Source organism: Lygodium microphyllum, chromosome 23 (genome assembly GCF_053477565.2).
Source record: "Lygodium microphyllum isolate KBCC chromosome 23, Lygodium_microphyllum_v1.1.10, whole genome shotgun sequence".
NCBI classification, from domain to species: Eukaryota; Viridiplantae; Streptophyta; class Polypodiopsida; order Schizaeales; family Lygodiaceae; genus Lygodium; species Lygodium microphyllum.
Genome location: NC_141157.1, coordinates 70,502,414 through 70,521,033, shown reverse-complemented (window position 1 = coordinate 70,521,033; position 18,620 = coordinate 70,502,414). Strand labels below are relative to the sequence as shown.

General features: G+C 38.0%; 1 long non-coding RNA gene across 1 annotated transcript in view; it reads right to left on the bottom strand.

Moving 5' to 3' along the window:
• Window positions 1-448: 448 nt before the first annotated feature.
• The window catches only part of LOC148016314 (uncharacterized), a 36,421-nt gene continuing 18,249 nt past the window's right edge, over window positions 449-18,620 (bottom strand). The window contains exon 2 of the long non-coding RNA XR_015688159.1: window positions 449-577. This is a non-coding gene — a long non-coding RNA (uncharacterized LOC148016314). The remainder of the gene's footprint in view (window positions 578-18,620) is intronic.

The following is an 18,620-nucleotide window of genomic DNA, read 5'->3' as shown; positions in this document are numbered from 1 at the left end:
TTGCTACAATTTTGGGGAGTATTGGCAAGTTTTACACAATCCTAATTAAAGTTTACTTGTTGTATAATTCACTCAAGATATTTTGACATAAGGAGACCTATTGAACCTATTGTATTACGATACTAGTGGTTATGTCCTCATCAAGGCATCTTCTAGGTTAGTGCATCTCATAACTTCCAACTCATGGACATGTGAGATGCATACTTCTATATTGTAAAAAAGCAAGAATAATATCCTTCAAGAGTTAGCCCTTGTTGCTTGAGGTTGAATAACTCGTTTATTTTGAGAGTTTGATATGCAAGAGACAAGTGTAGTCTTTGGGTTATTGCTTTGATTTGACTCCATGTCACATCATACTCAAAGATAGCCTTATCACAACACCATTGTTTCCACTACAGTCATGCTTCTCTTGTAAGCCTTAGATGTATGCTCAATCAAGGTTTCAAAACTTATCTCTGCCTTCATTCCTTAGTCATTAAACTCAAGGGGCTCGACTTGTTGGACTAGGAACTTTCTCTCTTTCTCATAGGTCCGTGGGAGTTAGGGCAGCCATTGAGGGTATTCCGATTGAAGAAATCTAAAAAAATTTTGATACATACATCAGTACCATTTACGATTCCATCTATCATTAGTAACACATTTGAAATAACTTAATTGATTGTGCAAGATCATAATGTCAGAAATGAGATCCTTAATTGAAGATCTTCACTTTTTAGACAGTGCTTCATTTTTCATATAAATATTTTGTTTATTTTAGCATAATATCATACTATCAATACGGTAGAAATCGTTCCATTTACATAACCTTGTGGCATTGGATATATAGATTTTTACAAAGATATCCCATAAAAGGCCAAAGATAAAGTTTGTGTAAGATTAAAGATTTTTCTACAAGGGATTCTCATGGATAGGTGCATAACTTAATTGTGGATTTGGGCTAATATTCGAGTGTATTAAGAAGGAGGTTCCTTAATGTGACTAGGGCTAGATATTACATATGCTTAATGCCCAACTCTCACAAGGTATCTATGGTGCTCTAAGTTGTGAGACCCCCATTATAAGGAGAAGCCATGTGTGAGCACAGATATTTGTTGGGTGTCCAAACTTGTATATCAGATGAGGTCTATGTGATCGGCATGACAAAAAGGTAATCTTTGTGGATCTAGCCTTTGGGTTAGATAGAGTAGTTATGTTGGTAGCAACTCAAGCTACAATGCATTGAGTTATGGGGTGTGGAAGTTATTAGGGTGTAATATTTCTGCTACGAAATATTGAAGACCCAAAATCTCATGCAAAAGTGGTTCAAAATAATCTTCTGCAATGGAAAAACCTTTGGCTAAGTGCTCCACCCTCACGCAATAGCAAACTCCAGCTCCGTGTTGCGTATAGGAAGTTGTGGCTTGAAAACCGCGAGCCACCGTAGGTCTCCGCAGGAACACCCCTTCTTGGGGCAAAAAGATAATGAATTTGTGCAATTTTTTTAAATTAAAACTCCCCTCCCCTTCAGCCGTTGCATGGCGGGGGAGAGGGTGTGTGAGAGGAGCTTGAGTGTGGAGTAGGAGAGCATGGGGGGAGGAGACATGCAACTTGCCACGTGTGTGGCTATCCCCCCCCTTCAATCTATATGACCCCCCCTCTCAAGCTTAGAAGGAAGGAGAAGCAAATCATGCTACCCGCCGTTGCCCTGTGGAAGCTGCCGCTTGCTACCACCACCAGGCCTTCCGCCGCCGCCTGCCTACTGTGCCCGCCGTCCTCACCACCATCATCATCATCATCTTCACCTCCATCCTCATAATCTTCCCAATCATTTTCTCTCTCCACATCATCAGCCTGTGGACAGAAGCTTAGAAGCTTCTATTAGAAGCTTCCATTAAGGCTTCCATAGGCCTTATTCACCCGTGCCTCCCTCGAGTTTTAAAAACCGCGACTACAAGGCCCCATTTCCTGTGCGGAGGAGGAGAATCTCGGATGGAGTGTCTTCAAAACGTGTAAGTGAACCAAAGGAGAGTTGCTGAAGCGAAATTTACTGCATCAATGGCCCCTAAACAAAAGATGAGAGGAGCACATGCGGGAGCTTCTACCTCGAGTACGCGAGTGGAAAATGCCCCGATTCTTAATGCTCAGGTTCCGATAACATTCCCGCATGAAAGGATGCATTAAGAATGTCTTTAATTCTCATAGGCAAGTTTAAATACATTTGGAAATTTTATTTGCTCGCCCGATTTACAAAATTTAGTTGCATGTCGTGCATTTGCAATTGCTTGCACTTCCGTGCTCAAGATGCAATCCTGAACGCATGAAGCATAAGTAAAAATACGGAATTGTGCAAAGGCATCCTTGTTGCATCTCGCAAGGGATAGGACATATAAGTCATAACGTATTTATGTAGTTAAATTCTTGGTTGTGTCTCGTGATTAAGGTAATCATAGATGAACATTAAATGATGTCCGAATAGTTGCAATGCATGGAAAGGATTTATGTACCTTGCAAATTGCATGCGATGATAATTACATTTTAGGTTGGGTCAAGTGCTAAACGAAGGATCAAGTCAATGATGGACTCATGGCATTCGCTGATGCATGGAGTACTTTATCAAAGTTTGAATGCATCTTCATTAAAAGTATTAAAGCTTTGACTCCGTTGCATCAACGTAGGGTTTATACGAGTTAGCTCTGAATGTCAATCATTATAGTATAGGGCAAGGAAAAGAATGATATCTAAGTTGCATAAAAGCAGAAGGTCTATGGTTTGAAGTTGCATACTCGCATGGAATGATGCATCTCACCTATCTTCTAGTTACTTACCTCTTTTAGGGGAAGTACTTGCAAATTTAGAAGAACGTATTTGTATCTTTAATAGAAAGATCATCTTAAATCATGGGTTGGTTAGAGCAACTAAGTAATCTGCATGAAAATCATAAAGGTACGATTAGATTGCAAATGACGATCACCTCAAAGTGCTAGGTAGGTTTAAGTTACGTTAAAATTCTGCCTAGTATCGCACTTAGGATGCCAACCTAATATTTCTGATCTCAAAGGTCCTACCCACATTCACAGAATGTTAGGGTTAGCTAAACGCCCATGCAAGAATGATCTAGGGTTCTCACCCTAAGGATCAATTGACCAAATGCTAGACTTCCACAAGGAAATTAGGAACGCTAGGGCCAATACGTTATCGGCCTAGTAGGGTTAGGGTTGGGTTGGGTCAAGAGGACTCCCAAGCCCTTATCTTGATCAATGGTATTCTTGATCAAGAAAGACCATACGAAGAAATATATAATCCTACAAGTGATATACTGACACCTATCTTGTGCAACAAGTTGCAACGTCACATGGTTGTGTGTCTAAATCACAAAATAGTATTGCCACTCCTTAGAACAAGGTTGGCAAGTTCTAAGTACAAGTCTAATTTTCTAGAGGATGAGTAGTCATCTTGCTACCCTTCCTTGGGGCTGATTTGCCAAGTTAGGGTAATTATGAATTGCCTAGCAAGAAATTGACCAATCAAGTGAGGACAACGGGGTTGTCCAGGATTTATTAACCATAATATATGGAAGCCTAAAGTATTGACAATTTAGGTTAACAGGGTATAAACCCTAACCCAAGGAAAGAGGGTAAACAAGCAACTCAGCTTACGAAACCCTTGGGATTTTTCCAAGTCGCGATTGATCTCGGATCGAACGTTGGATATATTCGGAGAAAAGGATTCACACCTTAGCAGTTGGCTGTATAAAGGACCACTGGAGTGCTTGTGTTTGTACGCTTAGGAGCAGTATTTGTTCTTCTTTGCTCAAGAAACTAATGCTGGAAAATAACTAATGCTTTAGGTTGAAAGCCTAGAGGGAGAGGCAGCATCAGTTACCTCCGACTGTCTGCCTGACCCTATCCAAGGGGGTTGTAAGCCGTGGCGGGTACGTGAACCGAACCTACTGCGTGAGCTCTCTCCATGGTTGCTACTTGGAGCAGGAGGACGCCTGGGTGCGAATGGGGGCTCTGGCCGTAAATCCCTTACCTCCGGATCCTGCACAAGAGGCCGACGTGACTCGAGTTGGAATCTCGAGGCCCGCATACTAGTCAACAGGCAAAACTTGGAATAGTGATCCCTGAGTATTGCTAGAATAGCCTTCGAGCGGAATAGCCTTCGGGCGGATTATATGATGTATTCCAAGGACTGATAAATAAAGATCAAATGTTGAAAAGGAACTTGCTTGACATTGTTTTTCTGCGTTAGTGCCTAAGTTACGTGAAGGTACCAGTGATTAATTGGTTAATTAAAGAAGCTGTTTTTGCTTGTCAAACTAAATGTGGTAGGTAATTAGATAACTAAAGCAACCCAAGGAAAGTGTGGTGGATGTGACCTTGGGTCCGTCCTACGAAGGGGTGGTCCCGGTTGGTCAGGAACTTTTCTCGAAGGAATTGACAGCAAGGTAACAATGACCTAGAATCTAGAGAGCTAGAGTCCCGATTTATACTATTTTAGGGGAACGGAATGGGACTATGCCTTACAGGCAGAGAGGTCGAGCTTCGCATCCCTCTCGTTTTCCATTCTCCTTGAACCAAGTGCAGTATAAATCCGCTTCGACCCTTATTATGGAGCTTTGGACAGTGACATTGGTCTATTAGTCATTGCCTCAAATACTACAATGGATGCTTTGCTAACCATCTTGACTTGGATGCTCCTGGATATATGCTACTTGGATCTTGGACGTATGGATGCCTTCCACATGATATTTTGAGCTGTGTTTGCTTGTCAAGCATTCAACTTTTGTTTCAGTGGGAGCCATTACTTGACACTTGGGTATTACATTGAGCATTTTGGTTATGCAGTTGAGCTTGAGGGTCTTCTAGTGGGACTATGGGACTTGGTGACATGTACATGCTCTTGTCATGCTTTATGTATGCAATTGATGCTTAATCAGCTGATCTAACATTCCTCTTGGGCTTGCATCTATCTCTATTATGATGTTGTAAGTGATGTATGCATCTTGGTTGAGCTTCCATTACATTGCTTAGTTGTGCCTTTAGTTGGTCTCTTCTATTACCCATGCGACTCAGTGTATGCATGATGGTTATTCCTATGGGATGTATCTCAATCTAACACATTACTTGTTTGATAGTTCTCGATGCTAGTTGTATATTCACTCCACTGCTAGTTGGAGCTATTTCTTGGCAATTGCAGTTTGTCTTATATAAGTGATTGTCCATCTTCGGTATTGATTTCTTATGGTGATACTTCATTATCACCATGTTGTAATTGCAATTTACTGCACTATTTATACAAGTAATCACCTCCATTTGACAATTCTTTACATTAAGTTTGTGGACAGTTCATTGTTTGATTAGTACCCCTTGTTTTTAGCTTCATTTAGCAGTGGTTTTAGGGCTATTTATAGTAATTACAACAACTTGCTTTGACAATTTGTGCACTTTTTTTCCTTCATTATGGCTGGTGGCTCAAGTGATAGTGTTATCTATAATATTGACAAGATGGATGGCACCACTATAGCTATTGGAAGGCCCAAATCTAGCAAGTTTTAGTGTAGAAAATGGAGGTTAGGCCTTTGAAATATAAGGGTGTCAAGCAGCCTAAACTTATCGATGCAAAGGATTGGGTTGAATTAGATGAGCTATGTTCATCCACCATCATATTATCCCTCTCTAAGTGGGTGTTATATAATGTTATCTCTGATGGGCAGTCTGCTTGGGACTTATAGAAATAGATTCGCAATGTCTATGACCAACAGAGCCCCGCCTCTCAAATGTACTTGGGCTGTTGAAGCAACTCATGGACCTTCGCATGAAGGAGGGCACTTCTATATCAACTCATTTAAATGAGTTTCATTCCATTATCAATCATTTGTCTTCATAGGGGATTGAATTCAAGGATACTCTTCTTTTCTTGTTCCTCTTAGTTACAATGCATGAATCATAGGATAAATTTCATACTACTATGTATACCAACATGCCTATTGATGGGATATAGTTACAGGATGTAGAGGGTGCACTCTCAATTGAAGAGATTAACAAAAATAATTTTGGTGCTTGACACTTAGAGACCATACTGGTAGGAGCGGTAATGCCCATCGTGGGAGAGACTCTCAACAATCTCACTCTTAGTCGTGTGAATAGTCTCGCAATAAGTCCCATGGCTATCAATCCTCATTGACTTATCATTACTGTGGGAAAGCAGGACATATTCAGCTACAATGCCATAAAACATGCAAAGACAAGTGCAAGGAAAATGGAAAGGGTAAAGTATAGGACAAAAATGATAATGATAGCATTATCTCTAGCAAGTCAAGAATTAAGATTGAAGAGATTAATATTGTGCAAATTGATTCTAATGATGATTTCATACTTGCAACTTCTTCTCTTGATACTTCACAGGTAACTAATGCTTGTAAGGGTATACTCAATGTTGGCTAATAGATTCAAAGGCTTCCTTTCATGTGACCCCTTAGAGAGAGTGTTTTCACTCATATCCCATTGTAGTTTGGTTTAGCTTACATGTTTACCCTTCATGATGTACATCATATACTAGCTCTCATGAGAAGAGCCTTATCTCTTATGGCACTTTGGATGATGCAAGTTATGTAGTTTCTTTTGGTGATTCCTCATGGAAGATTACCCATGGGAATCTTATCATTGCACATGGCGCTAAGTTCGATACTCTCTATCCCTTGCTTGTATCTAGGTCAATTCACCATATTTTGGTAGTGGATATAGTTCCACATGTATCTCTATGGCATCGTCGGCTTGGACATATATCCTTGAAAGAATGAAAATGCTTACCCGATTGCAGTATCTTTTGCTCCTTGAGTATAAGTTCTTTGAGTCTTGTGATCATTTTTTATATGGCAAGAAGATACATAATATGCATAAAAAGTATGGTATGACACATCTGGGTGACCCATTGGCTCTTATTCATTTGGATGTATACGATCCCATGCCTTGCCAATTGTTAGGTGGCATGAAGTATTTTGTTACTTTCATTGATGACTATATGCAAAATGTCTATGCATATTCTATTAAAAGCAGAAATCAAAAGTCTTGACTTGCTTTGGTTAAGAAAATTTTTGGGTATAGGTTGAAATTCTTAAGGTCGGACAATGGGGGTGAATATGCCTCTAAAGCCTTTGAACAGTTTTGTGATGAGAGGGATATTAAGCATCAGTTGATCGCCCCATATATCCCACCCCAAAATGGTATGGCTAAGCACATGAATATGATGATTCAAGAGCAAGTTCAAAGTATGCTTAGCTAGGCACGCTTACCATAGTATTTTTGGGATGAGACAATTACTATTACCATACATTTAATAAATTGGTCTCCATGTATTGCTCTTGACTATCAGGTTACAAAGGAGGTATGGTCTAGAAAACCTTCCTCATATGCTCATAAGTGCAATAAGTTGGATCCTAAGTCTAGAAAATGCATCTTTATTGGTTATGGGAATGCAGGTGAGATGGGTTGTCACCTTTGGGATCTACAGGCTTAGAAGTTCATCTCTGTAGCCATGATGGTGTTTTTCATGAGGAGAAAATGCATAAGCAACCTAAGCATGTCGTTGAGGTATGCAAGGTGATATTTCAAGAGAAGTCTATTGCTATTACATCTAGCTAGATAGCTTATCGTAGTAGAGTTAATGCCCCAGTGGCCAAGGTCCTTGATGCTCCACAAGATGTATAGGCCCCATCCAACTTTAAGGCGGTCTACTAGAGATAGATGATAGTCTACATGATTTGAGCCCTCTATGGATTATGTTATGGTGATAGATGCTAGTGAGCCTCTTACTTATAATGAGGCCATGCACACAAATGATAGTCACTCTTGGGAGAGGGCCATGTAGTCACAGTATGACATTGTAGAAAAATCATGCTTGGGATTTGGTTCCTTTGCCCTAGTGGCAAGCATATTTTGCCATGCAAGTGGGTATACAAGTTGAAAAGTACACTTAGATGCTGCAAGAAGCTAGGATATAAGGTTATATTGGCTACTAAGGGCTTCAAGTAGGAACATGATGTGGACTTTGATGAAGTCTTTTCTCTTGTTGTGGAGATGACTACCCTATGCTTGATACTAGCTTTGGTTGCTCACTTGGCTTGGATCTTTATCAGATGGATGTCTAGATAGCTTTTCTTCATGGTGGAGACTTGCATAATGAGATTTATGTGAAGAAGCCTAAGGGCTATGTAGACCCTAGTAGGAAACACCTAGTGTGTAGATTACAAAAGATTCTCTATGGCTTTAAGCAGACACCTAGGGAATGGTATCACAAGTTCGATGCCTTTATGTATTTGTAGGGATATTCACATAATGATATGGATCTATGTTTATACACAAAGAAGGCTCATGATTGTAGCCTTGTGATTTTGATCCTCTATGTGGATGATATATTGATTGTTGGGAGTGCTTATGATGAGTTGGATGCCCTGGATGCCTTGCAAGGTCAGCTTAAGTAGAGCTTTGAGATGAAGGACATGGAATAGGCCTCACATATTCTTGGGATGCACATTACACGTGATCATTCTAAGAGGCTCCTCTACATGTCATAGAAAGAGTACATCCAAAAGGCCATTGAGTAGTTTCATCTACAAGATGTTAAGACTATTGGCTATTCTTTGCCTTCTCACGTGACAATTAATGATGCCAATTGTTTGCAATCTGATGAGAAGAAGGCTGAGATTGCCAAGATCCCTTATATATTCACAATGGGAAGTTTGATGTGTGCCATGATAGCCACTCGTTCTAACATAGCATTTGCCGTGGAAGTTGTGGCGGCACACTATATGGATACACCTTGCCAATGACGTTGGGATGCCGTCAAGGGTATCATGAGGTACCTCAAGGCCATAGCACCTATGTGCGTATGTTATGGTGGCTAAGATACAGGAGTCATGCGATACACTGACTCTAATTATGTAGGACATGCAAATAGTAGGAAGTCCACGTCTAGCTATATTTTCACTTTCGTTGGAGGTATTGTTTCTTGGATATCCAAGGTGCACAAATGTACAGCCCTATCTACTACAGAGATAGAGTATATTGTAGCCATTGAAGCTTGCAACAAGGAGGCTCTCTGGTTCGGTCATCTAGTGGTAGACCTTGGCATTATTGATGTGGTTCCTATCTGCATTTTGATTCTATGAGGACTATTTAGTTGGCTAAGAATCCGGTCTTCCATGCAAAGACAAAGCACATGGAGGTGTGTTACTACTTTATATGAGCGGTCATTGAGGACAAGTCCCTTGAGCTTTTCAAGATCTATACTGACCAAAATCTTGCAAATATGCTCACTAAAAGCCTCTCAGTGGAGCATTTTTCCTTCCTTAGGAAGTTGATGTGGGCATTGAATGAGATGATGTCAGTCTTTCCTCATCCTGTATTGTACTTATGTACATTTATACTTTGTCACTTTTTTCTTGTTCTCTCCTCACTAAGGGCACATTAGCCTCTAAGTGGGAGGTTATTGGGGGTAAAGGTGCCTATGCCTAGCCACCAGTGTATTAGTTACACTAATATTACCCGCATATCCACACACCTATACACTCCAAGTGGCAGGCGCACATCACTGTCACTTCATTCTTTATTCTTTCAGTGACATTTGAATAAACAAAAAGTCAATGACACATTATGACTATTAAAGACCCCACATCCTCTCTCTCTCTCTCTCTCTCTCTCTCCACCATAGCTCTTGCTTCCACTCCATGCTTCCACTTTAGGGCTCACTCCCTTTACTAGTCATCTTTCTAGTTAATATGTTCACACTATAGACTTTTTGTATATTATATATATTGTATTCTATTTATATTCTTGCTAGACTATTAAAGTGGAGAAGAAGAAGAAGAAGAAGAATAAAGACTAGGGTTTTTTAGCTTCCTATCTTATATGCATTCTCTGTGTATTATGTGTCTTGCAAGTTTCAAGCTCCCTCTCTCCCCCCATCTTTTCATGGTATTAGAGTGGTGTCTAGGAGGAGATGTGAGGCACAAGCATAAGGGTCTAAAAGGAAGCCCTATTATGGATTATATCTATGGAGATCTCACTCATACAATCTCAAATTGGGCGTGTTTTCTTCATGAGTTTGGACTACTTCAGGACTGTAATAGACATTCGGTCTATGACTATCTAGTCGGATTTTTGTTTTGAGCTCATTTCAGCCTCCTTTCAAGAGTTAAAATCTATTCATATGCAAATCTGACAAGTTTCAAGAACTCTACAAGCCTTGTCATTTCACAAATAAGTTTCAAGTGGTGGCTATGGTAGTCAATGTTTATAGAATGTTAGATATTACAAGTGTTGTTCAGGGTATACTTGTGTACTAAGCTCAATACACACAATAGTAATTTACTTCAATTACCAAGTTATTTATAAAAGCATAGTTTTGGATTTTATTACACAATCTCTTGAGGGGTTTAATCAACTTGTCAACAACAAGATTGACAATCATGACTTCAATGCTTGGAAGTTTAGATTGACCAATTTCCTTATTGTAAAGGTTATTGGGACTACATTGAAGAAGATAGTGTTACATTGTGACAAGTTTGCCTTAGTTCAAAGTGGCTAATATGCAAGAGGTCTTTGAAGCATATTAATTTGGAAAATAAACAAAGCATGCATTCCATCATGATAAACATGTAAGCAAGCATTTACTTAATGTTCTACATTTGGACGTGTGGGGTTCTATGAATACTACATCAATGGTTGGATCTAAGTATTATGTAATCTTTATTGATAATCATATAAGTATGGGCGTGTTTTATGAAGGAGAAAAGCGAGGTATTCTCTCACTTTTCATATTTTAAAAATCTAATTGAGAAATAAATAGGTGTGTAGATTAAGTGCCTAAGATCAGATGGAGAGGAAGAGTACCTCTCCACTGAATTCAATAATTTTCTAAAACAATATCGAATAGTTCACATGTAGGTATACTACACAGCAAAATGGTATTGCTAAAAGGAAGAATAGACATATTGCAAAAATTACACGACTCTTGATATGACTAAAATGATATATGTTATTACTGAGCCGAAGGTATCTCTTTAACTATGTATATCATGAACAAGACTCTATATTGGCCTATTCTATCGTAGCACAAACAAGAATAATTGCCAAAATAGAAATCTACCCCAAATACTCTATTAGATTTCTTGAATTAGAAAATGATAGAAAACAACAAACATTATTGAGGAAAATGATACAGAGATTCAAATAACATTGTAGACAGCATAAATGCTACCCTGAACATTTTAGTCTACATATTTCTTGAATGAAAAAATGATAGAAAATGACATTCAATTATTAAGAAACTAGTACAAGATTTCAAGTTGCATCATTAATTGCCAAAAATAGTCACTATCTTGAATATTATAGATTACATATTTCTTGAATGAAGAAATAATAGTAAATAACATCATATTTTCAAGAGACCGAGATAAAGTTTCAGAGTCAGTCATGAACAATACCAATAAGGCACCATCCTAAAGGATTTCGATTATATATGAAATATAGATCTGAAAATATGCACATAAGATGTTACAACCAAGACATCCACCCTTCATATGACTTCACATGATATTCAAAGATGTGTTCTACATAGTAAATAAGGCACCTACATGCATACAAAGATTAAGCATGCAATTTAAGCCTCAACACCTAGCATGCTCCGGTGGATGGCTACATGGTAGCCATGACCTGAACCCACATATCCCTTCATCCAAAGTGAAATAGAGTGTAATCATTTCAAAGCAACATGCCATAGCTGAGAACCCATCAAGTTCAAAGACATCCTTAGTATCATATGCTACCCAAGAAATCAAGTCATCATTGGTATACCTTGGCTTAAACTATACAATCCCAATATCTATGTTTGTTACAAAGACTCTCAATAGCTATTTATGGCTTTTGTAGAAATTGGACTAGATATCTCCATGATTTCAATATCATGATACCTAGCAAACTTCTCATCCATGAAACATACAAAGGATCTAGAGTCTATAAAATCTTGAATATCTAACATAAAACTTAAATTAGCACAAGGAGAGGCCTTCTAATAGTTCTTGATTTTCATCTAATTGCATGGATAGCAACTATGTAAGATAAATTTCAAAATGAGATTGACTTGCTAGCACAGGAGATTGCTAGGTTGAAAGGAGAGAGGATTCTTTTGGATGCAAGGATGGTATCTTTGTTGAAGGTGGAAAAGCAACTTTTGCATGACTTGGAAGTGGACTTTGAAGGTTTAGTGTTCATGCAAAAAGATTGAATGCCATGAAGAATGCATTGGTAAAATCTATGTATGATAAGTGGACTGCTATTGTCAAAAGAATATCTCAAGTGATATCTCAGTCTTATGGAGTTTTGCAGTAGGCTTTTGTATCTGAAAATTTAGAGGCCTTTATATATGAGAAGGATGCTTTAAAAGAGAATCTTGATGTACTACCAGGGTGAATATGATAACTATTGGTGGTGATGTTCTCGAGATTGCAAGGTATAAAGCGATAGGACAAAGTTGAAATTCAATTATTTGATCTTAATGCAGTGACATATTGTAATATTTCCACGCAATTAAAACTTAGTCAGTTAGTTTAAAAGTTAGTTAGTCAATTAATAAGTTAGTAAGATTACTAACTAAAGACTAACTAAAGTAAAAACTAGCTAACGTTAATAACTAACGATTATATATATAACTCTCATTCACACGTTGTAACTTCCGTGAAGGGTGGCTACGATCCTTGTCAATCCGAGAAAAATATCGAAGCCACCCTTCACAGAAGTTACAATGTGTGAACGAGAGTTATGAGCCATATTAATCGCTAGTGTTAATGTGTATAGTATGGATGGTCCAAAAATATTAGATTTTTTGACAAAAAAACTATCATATTTTAGATATTATCCTAAAAAGATATGGAGATTTCTAGAACTGGATGTCATATTTAAAAAAATTGGACAAATGATATTTTAGCTAGTTTTGGAGATTTTATAAAAAGTATTTTCTTTTAAAAAAAAGAGATTGGTGAAATCGCGCGCGCCGCAATCGCAGTTTACAGGTAGTAGACAGCACTTTGAACGGTGAGAAAAAGGAGTGATCTGAAAGATTTATAACCAAGTGTCTTAAGATTTTACCTCCCTTTCTAAGCCAATGGAACCATAAAATTTATTATTTGAGCATTAAATCACTGATTTTTCCAAGATTCCCTCCACAAAGTGCTCTTTCTCTCAGCCACAACCCTTCTTCTCTTGCTTAGCTATAAATATGAAGCATGAAAGGCACAAGGAAGCACAAGGAGACCCCGAGAGGCTGAGAGAGAGAGAGGAGTTACTTCGAGAGGCTGCAAGGGAGAGAGTTAGCTCAATTCCCCCTATCCTGGTCTTTGACTAAGTCATCTTCTCTTACGCTCTTCCATCTCAAAATCCATTCCTTCCTTATCTCTCGAATCTACTTGCAGATGATGGCCCCCAAGCAAAGAATGTCTCATGCACATGGCAATTCTACAACCAGCAAAACGAAGCTTCGGGCGAAGGCATCACTATCAATTCAACTACGGCACCAGTTGTGAGTAATGTATTCCCAGATTGATAGATGCTTGCTTTGATTCTCGCATGAGATACATTAGGCTCTGCACTTTGCCGTGCTAGAATAGGTCATTGAAAAGGATAAATCACATCTCAAATATTCAAAGATGAAGTTTGCAAAGTGCTTGTATCAAGGGAAGTTAATTGCACCTAGTTGCTATGTGACGAATCCATGCATAGCATAAGCAGCATATGGGACTCTAAAGTATTAAGCAACGATGAGTCTTTGATTAATCTTTATATAGGACAATATTGTTTAAGGTTCGCAGATGCACATAGATGGTATATACATGGAGAGATTATGTGAACTTTACATAAATAACACATGATTTCTTGCCTTAGGAGAAAGGAAGATAAAGTCAAGATAAAATGTTGCAGTAGGAAAAGGCTAAAAGATAAATGTCACTTAGAGAAGAGGCATAAATTCTCTTGCTAGATTAATTAAATCGCATTAAAATGATAGGACTTACGATGTGTACATGATTTGAACCTTTAGCATATGCCTTAGCTGAAAGAAGGGAATGTTAACTAAATTTTAATCTTTGGTCCCAAGGGGGACAGCAAATGTGCAATGGAAATGTTATCACGTCTATTCTTTCAGTGCTTGGAAAAGAATACCATTGTTTTGTTGGTTGATCAAACAACACACTAAATGCTTTTACAATCAACTGATTTTTGAATTGTGGTTTGGATGATTATTCCAAGTACTTGTGTTTGATGGTAAATGCATGGCAGGGGTCAGTGATGACAAGTTACCATGGGAATAAAGGAATGTTTCTTGGACAATGATATTAGGGCTGAATAACTTGATTGTGCTTGATTCTTAATTGGATTAATTAAGGAAGGGTATTTTGCGTGGGTGGATCATCTCCAAGGTCACACCATGTTTCAATCCGAGAGGGCACTGCTCGATTCACGGGCCGAAGGTCGAGTGGTGAAAAGGCCAACCATGGAAGTTGTGTCTCACTCCTAGGTCGCTTGGGGTCAGTGGAGCTCTAGACATCCCTTGCCTAGTCCAAAACAGAGTTGTAGACTGCTGTGAGCGCAACGTCTAGGGCGTTGGAAGATCCTATTCTAGATAAGGGATGGAAAAGTATGGTGCCATGTGATTTGGACCACGGGTACTTCTGTTGGACAAAAGGGATACATAATTTCTCCTGTATGGACAGGAGACAAAGATTAATGTGAAGATAAGTTAAGAAATTTGTTTGAACTTGGTTGTCAAAATGATTGCTTGCTCTCTATTCGTGTATGTGCTGTAAATTATGCAAACGAACCTTGTTCCTTAAAAGGCTTAATTAAGGAAGCTAATTTTAAATGTCACACTTAAATGTGATAGGACCTAATTAGATAACTAAAGAACGCCTATTGAGGGAAGCGAGTGGGCGGAATCTCCAACGAGTTTGTCCTATGGCAGGGTGGTCCCAGAGAATGACCTTTAGGTATTATTAAGTTAGAACTTGATTCATGCCGTCTTAGGGGACCAGAATGGGAATATGCCCTATGGGCAGAGAGGTTGAGCGGCGCATCCCTCTCATTTCCCATTCTCTTTGAACCAAGTACGGCACGGGTCTGCTTTGCAGCTTGGATAACTCTATGTAAAGTAGGATATATAGGACTGGTAGACACTAGAATGCTATCAGGAGACCTTGACCACTAGAAACCCAGATTTCAAGTCAATCCTAGTGGGTCCAGCCACAAATTTTTCATTGCGAGGTGAACTCAAAAAACCCTAGGCAACAAAACCTTGTAACATTCCATGGGCGTGCCGGGTAGCATCGCTTAGATTTATCTCTCGATGGACCGCTAAAAAAGTGTCAGCCGACAGGCGGGCACGTTACACATTGAAGTGTTGCAAGATGTTAGGAATCAAGTCAAGATAAGAGAACTTGTTAGGAAAAACGTGAAGAACTCAGAAATTGGCCTTTTAGTCCCTCCCTCTCCTCCTTAAACCAAGGAAAAGAGGAGAGAAGAACAGTAAAATAATCCTCTTCTCTCTCCACTTTTGCAATCTTGTTTTGCGTTTTTTAGGTCCACAAAGGATTTGCTCAGATTCCTTCTCTCTAGTTTTCAATGCAAAATGATTAGTACATATGAAGTAATTGATATTTCAATCGAAAATGCAAAAAGCTAACATTTTGAACTTTTCTTTTAGGATATTTTTGGGATTTTTTATATGATAGATTTTGGTCAAAAAAAAACCTGGTGGTCAAATTTTCCATTTTTTGGAGATGTTTTTAAAGGTAAAATTAAATTTTCTCAAATACGAGAACTCTTGGACACCCCTACTCTCTATGCCATTTTTTCCCCATTTATTTACACTCTCTCATGGATCTAGTATGACCTCTTCTCTATGATTATGTAACCTTCATTAACATAGAGAATTGTTTACACCTCTCTTGCTCACAATCACTCATCCATAACCATTGTATGTAATCTATCTATGTTTGTCTATCTACCCTCTCTCATTGCACTAAGTTACCTCCTTTTCCTTAATACCTTTGTGTGCCTCTTTATGCATCTCTACTCTATCTCTTGACACAACCAAGCATGGCTCTCCATTTCTATTAATATATCTATGCATCGTCTCCAACATATCTCCATATAGACACCAAACCAACTATTTTCATTAACATCTTTATGTGTCTATCTTAGTGTCTCTACCTGTGCCTCTCTAGTCAATCACTATAAACTCAATAGCTCTATTTCTATTAACATATAAGTGTGTCATTTTACTTCTCTCTAGACTAACTCTTTAAATACTAAACCTCATATTCTCATTAGCATCTCTGTCTTATACACAACTGGGACACAAGCAATAAGTAAAATGAATACAAGAATGAAGGAGATGAATATTCTAATAGAGTCCAAATATGCCCCAGTGTTTAAAAGGACCTAGCATACTAGGGACAACCCTTAGGTTCTATAGAGTTGCAAGCATATGGGATTAAAGCACATGGACTTGTGAGTTGATGAGGGAATCTACCCAATTAATCCTTTAACCAATAAACCTCCAACTTTCTTAGGAATTATAAATTTTCCAAAGTATATAAGTGAGGGTAATAATGGATTACTCAATTATACTAAGCAACTCAATGATCAAGTATTCAAAGTGTTTACAACCTACCAAGCAACCATAAAAAATTATCATGATGTAATTGTTGCATATCAACTTCATATACAATAACTCATATGACAAGTGGCACAACTAAATGAGACTATAGTTCAACACAATAATCAAATTGTCACAATGCAAGACACTCTCCATGACATTGGTATCTCATATGAGGAGACAAAGGCACAAGTGAATTACCTTAGAAAGATCAATAGCAAGCTAACATAAGAGCATGAATGAAAGAACAAGCTAATCAATGAGTTAATCGTTAATAATAGCTAGTGGAAGCAATGTACTAAAGTATGAAAGAAAACTCAAAATGAAAACCTAGGTGAGGGTGAGCTTGGATCATCTATTAGAAGATTTTTAGAAGGTGATTGAGTCCACATTGAAAGATGTATCAAACAAGTTCTCAATCGTGGATGTGCAATCCATTTGTGATAGGGTTGATATTAGTACAATGACTTAATAAAAAATATTCAAGGGTGTGAAGATTGAGTTTGGTCATCTGCTGAAGAGAAACAGAATCATGCCTCTTCCTAGACCTTCAAGGTTGATTGAGTCCTGATAGCAACTTAATGCAAAGGTTTTGGAGCTGATAGGAGTTCCCATGCATGTTCAAGATGTGGAATCTCTAAAGGTTGGGACCAAAATGGCATATGAGGTGAAGTTCACCAAACTCAACAATTATTGTCTAGATGTAAACAAGGTGCAGATGGCAATGGTAATATACTACAATATGTCAGTTGTTGAGGAATGCAATGTTAAACTATAGTTTGTCATAAAATTATATGAAAGTGAGGTCATCAAAGGAGTAAAGCTTAAAAGAGTTAGTGTAACTTTGATAAATAGAGCTTTACAATTCAATAAGAGCAACCCAAGGATCTTTAGTATTCAATTAGAGTGCCATGTATGGTGGTTCGCTCCATTTGAGGTCCCTAAGGAAACATTTGAGGTACTATAGATATTCTTTATACACATAAGCATTCCAAATATCATCCATCATCAAGAACGTGGCAATATGCTCTCAATTGAAGAGTATGGTCAATACTTAGTAGAATGTCATCTTACAATAGACTTGAAAACTTTAAAATGCATGTGTGGAATCTCCAATGATACAAATGCAAAGCATCCTTACCTATATTGCTTAATAGAGAGGGTGGAAGGAAAGGACAAGAAGAACAACTAGCAAAGAGTGACAAGCCCCAACACATGATAAAGAACATCTCACTTGAAAGTGCATATTCAATATTCCAATGGATTGTGTTTATATTTGCTCATTGCATGAGTTTGTTACAATCATGAAGAAAATTGTGTATGAGTATATTTTCTTTGCTTACAAGATGTGACAGAAAAAATAAGCCATTGCAACATGTAGGAATGTGAACTAAGTGCTATAAAAAATTGGGCTATATAAGCATCAAGTAATGATTGAAAAAGATGAGTCTACGAGATCAATAAAAAATGGTAACTTAGTAAAAAACCCTTGCTTTGGAGGAGTGAAGGCTATAAAGTTTCTTTCAGCACCCATTAGTAAGGAAGGAAATAAGGAAGGAAATGTCACAATTCATAGGCCACCACAAGTTTCTAATGGGTAAAAAAAGGTTGCATACTACAGTTCATGATCGAAGTAATAAAGGTAAAACAAGATTATAATGGGTAAAAAAGTTGCATATTGTAATTCTTAATTGAAGTAATAGAGGTAGAACAAGATTCGCCAAAGCCAAGGTTTGGATTGGTCTCCAAAAATTTGCACCCTTGGTTTGAAAGATGGTGTTCGATAATAAAGATAAGCAAGAGTCTATCGATATTTTCCATAGCTTCTACGAAAACATGGTGAAAACATTGTGCAAAAGTTCTATCATGCATCACATGGTATGTACTAAATCAATATTTTAAAAGTGTATTAATTGTATAAATTATTGAGTATA